The sequence below is a fragment of the Ascidiella aspersa genome, chromosome 2 (genome assembly GCF_963924565.1).
Source record: "Ascidiella aspersa chromosome 2, kaAscAspe10.2, whole genome shotgun sequence".
Classification (NCBI taxonomy): Eukaryota; Metazoa; Chordata; class Ascidiacea; order Phlebobranchia; family Ascidiidae; genus Ascidiella; species Ascidiella aspersa.
In genome coordinates, this window is record NC_139448.1 from 22078830 (window position 1) to 22083620 (window position 4791).

A 4791-nucleotide genomic window follows, 5' to 3' on the forward strand; every position below is an offset into this window, starting at 1 on the left:
CATTGTGCTCAAAACCCACACTAGACATTTACTAAATTGCAATTAGCTTACATTAACGAGCATATAAACAACTAAACCTAGCCGATTCCAATAGATAACTGCCATACAAAGACTGCAACAGAAAGTACACAAAGACTTTACTCAAAAGGGGTGCGAAAACAAAGCAGAAATACACAAAGGAATCATATCGTAACGCATGGTTGCAATTGACAGAGAAACATAGAAAACTTATATAAACATTGTTATTTTGTACGTAACAATACCTGTGATCCTCTTGTTCCAAAATCACCTAATAAAATCGTTTCTGAAGATGATGTCCGTTCTCCGTTTAAACTGGTGCTGCCTCAGTCTACCCTTACACAGGAGCACATAAAGGATTATGATACTCCAGCTAAGGAGGAAGTGACACAAACGGTGAGTAATGCTGTAGTTCGTGGAATTATGACTGCAGTTGGAGAGGCAATGTACACCCCAAAAACTGATGCCGTAAAGTTTCATGGAGAACCAATGGAATATGCTTTAAAACAATGATAGAGAAGAAGGCACCATCTGACCAGGTGAAATTGAATTATCTGTTGGGCCATTGTAAAGGAAAGGCATACTCTCTTATAGAACATTGTACAGTTTTACCCCCAACTGCTGGATACAATGAAGCTCGATCCATATTATATGATAACTTTTGTAAACCATATATTGTATCGAGGGCGTTTGTTCGCCAACTTACCAGTGGGCCAAACCTTAAACCTGATGATTCAGATGGCTTGCAGTATTTTGCTACCTCATTGCGAAAATGCCTTTTAATTTTGAAAAGTTTGGGGAATTTTAGTGACCTATACTACTGATCGCCTAGTAGAGTTAGTACTCAAACTACCCTGCAGTTCACAGAATCTGTGGAAGCGACGTGTGGCTACCATCCTCAGGGAGTCCGGTAAAGAAGCAAACTTCCAGCATCTGGTAGAATTTGTTGAAGAAGAATCCGAGGTTGCCAATACTGTTTTTGGAAAGCTGTTGGTCCCTCGCAAAAGAGCAGAAAAGAAGCAGACAGAAAGACAAACGAAAAAGTGCTGTGTTCACACCGTTGTAACAAAGGTGAACAGAGCGCCAGCCCATCCCGTTTTTGCTAGGCCAGTAACAAGATGTTTGTTTTGCAGTCAAGCACATTTCTTGTTCAAAATTAATCGGAACAAGACTTAAATGGACAAAATAAGGTTTTTAGTCTTAAAGGCTGGAGTCCCTTTAAAGATATGCAACTATATAAAACCTATATATGCAGGCAATTTAAGAGAAATACCGGTACACCTAAAAAAAATTCGCGCTCGCTTCGCTCGCAAGGTGGGCCGCCCTATTTGCATATGTCTCTAGGTGCGCGCCAAGTAAAAAAGGTTAAGAAACACTGAATTAGCCTATAGTCACATTTTTTCCTTTGTTTTAAATTCGACGTAAATTGCACATTTGCGCACAACTCCTAACGTAATAACAAGTTCGTTAGCTTATTTATTTTTTTAGCGTCGTAGTATGACGTCATATTACGTGCATTTGAGATCCTCTTTTTTGACCTGGCCCGCGACAACATTTTAAATTTCTCATGTGGCCCTCGGTTCAAAATAATTGCCCACTCCTGCTCTATACGTTGCTTAAAATTATGCGACCAACCGGTGGGTCAAATCGCACTGGCTACAATATAGTTTGTGTTTAATGCGATTTGACCCACCGGTGTCCAAACGATTTAAGTCTGAAAGAACTCCTTAAATGAAGAAAACATGTCGACAAAATTTGGCGTCAAACCTCTGGCGGCAGCTAGCGGTACAGAAAGTTGAAGGTAATCGCAACACAAGAAAACAACCAAAGTTTGGAAATTCAGTAAACGTGCTAAAGAGGAAACTACGCTTACCCGAAGGATAATGCTATCAGTCATCAATTCGCTGTATGACCCACTTGGATTTGCAGCACCTGTTATTCTTGTCGCCAAGAAAATACAGCAAGAGGTCATTCAGTTGAAACTAGACTGGGATGATGCAATCCCAACGCCGCTCTTAGTGAAGTGGACGGAATGGTGTTGCCAAATTCCAGAGCTAAAACACCTGACATTGCCAAGGTGCTTTACTCAACCTAATTTTGGCAAAGTGATAAACCGTCAAATACATTACTTCTGCGACGCATCTGTGAACGGATATGGTTTTGTTGCTTACCTTCGTCAAGAAAATTATGCTCATGATCTTTATTGTTCTTTTCTGTATGGAAAAGCCAAGGTCACGCCACCAAAGAGTGAAAGCATTCCAAGGTTGGAACTTGTTGCAGCTGTTCTTGCAAAAAAAGCTGACAAGTGGTTAAGAAAACAAAGAGGTTGCTAGGATCCAGTACATGGCTAAAAGGTCCAGCATATTTATGGAAAATTAAGGAGTTTTGGCCATGCACTCCTAGCTCAGAAGAAAAGATACCGGACGAATTCAAGCCCATAGCAGCAAAAACGTCAATGGCGATTGTTGCGGCTCTATAAGCCTATTGGAAACCTTTGTTCAACGATATTCGTCTCTGAATCGCCTTAAAAAGGCTGTAGCGTGGCTGTTGCGCTACAAACGTTTCCTACGTTTCATGAAAGAAGGAGTTCCACAAGGAAGACTTACAGTTCAAGAGATTAATGAAGCAGAGTTGAAAATTGTGAAGTTTGTTCAACGCTCCGCCTTTCTAGCTGCATTCAAAGCACTATCGAAGTCAAATTCAAACACTGATCGGCAGACCCGTCGCTGTCTTACGAAGTGCGACCAAACGAAGTGTTTAAATAAACTGAATTCCCTACTAATGAATGGTGTCATAAGACTTAAGATTGGACAATGTACCTATACCATTTGAGTCCAAGCATCCGATAATTCTGTCTAGCTACCATCACCTTACGAAGCTGATAATAACTCATTATTAGGGCAATTTTTATTTTAACCTAAAAAAAAAAAATTTTAACTTTATTTTTATCAAATTTTAAATTTATTTTAACCTAACGAAATTGATTGTTTGTAGAGGCCACATTTCTTCTTAGAACTGATGCCAGTTACCCAAACATAATATTTTGTCGATTTGGTGCTGAAAACAACTTTATTCTTTGATTCGTGGACAGACGAGGTCCTTCAAATTTTTTAACTTTATTAACTTTTGCGGGCCCTACTCATTATCATAAAGAAGCTTGTCATTCCGGAACTGCGCACGCTTGGACGTTAATTCGCCAAAGGTATTGGTTTATCAAAGGCGGTGCCGCAGTTCGGCGCACTCTGGCCCATTGCATACTATTTCGCAAGCGCAATGCGCCGCGCAGCCAGCAACTGATGGCAGAACTACCCGTGGCTCGTTTGAAGTATAGGGAACCACCGTTCGCACACACTGGAATTGATTATTTTGGCCCGTTTATTGTAAAACGTGGCCGCAGCGACGTGAAAAGATACGGCTGTATTTTCACGTGTAGGACTATGCGCGCAGTGCACATTGAAATCGCTGAGGATTTATCAACCGACGCATTTATTAATGCCTTACGAAGATTCATTGCAAGACGTGGAAAGCCAATTGAGATATACAGCGACAATGGAACCAATTTTATTAGCGCTGAACGTGTTTTGCGCGAACTACTGGAACAAATAGATCAAAAAAGGCTGGAAACGCACCTTCAGCAACAAGGAATCAAGTGGTCGTTCAATCCGCCTGCAGCCAGCCATATGGGCGGATTATGGGAAAGGACGATCCGTTCGATTAAAAATATTTTGAGTGGAATGTTGCAGTGTTGTAAACAAGTCATCCCGAACGATTTTCATGGTCGGGCAAGATCCGGGCCGTAGGTTGCCGACCCCTGTTTTAAAGTAAAATATCCATTATGTTTATTTTGAGGCTTTTATAAGACGATTAGCTTTTGACGTCTATGCGTGTTTGTTACTTTACAAAATGAAGCTACTATAAGAATACTACGCTAAAACAAATCACAACAAGCTACATTGACTTACGTTTAAGACACTGCATTAGCTCAGCCAGATTGTATCTAAAATTCGTGAATGTTTCGATTAATAATTGCGGTGCTGTGTCAGCAAAAGGTATAGCAAGCATTGATAGCCTATACCAGGGGTCGGCAACCTTTTTCTAGTCGCGGGACAAAACCAAACTCAGAAAGGTCTCTGCGGGCCGCACAAAATGTTAACTAAGAATTGTGTTTTTGAAATGTCAGAACAACTGTAAATCAGGCGGGCCTTGGATATTTTTTGCACTTAAAGACGTGTTTAATTACATTTACAGACGCAGTAAAGTGTTGCGCAAAGCGCGAAAAAAAGCGTTTTTTTTTTTTTTAGAGTTTTTATTATTGCCGAAAATAAAAATAAAAAATGTGATGTCTAATATTTTTAAATACGTTTTCCGTTTTTTTCGCAACGCACTTTGCAGCCTTCCACGGCGCAAAGGTAAAGAAGCGCTGATCTAGTTGAAAACGCAGGATCAAACCGTAAACAAACCGGACGTAGAAGGAACATTCACGCGAAGCGCTAAAATTTTTTGCAATTACGTAGTAAAATAGTCAAGTATGCGAAATGGACTTGTCTAAGTTTGTCAAAGAGGCGGCGGGCCGGATGAATTCCATCGGCCCCTGGCCTATACATTCGAAGAAGAATACAAAACAACATGTAAGAATGTGATGTAGTATAAAAGTTGGACTGATTTCAGATACCACGTCTAAACCATTAAAGAAAGTTATATTTAATAATGAAAATGAGGTATTTTTTGTATTAGGAATGTATCTGTGTCTGATGTTTGAATATAATGCGTTAG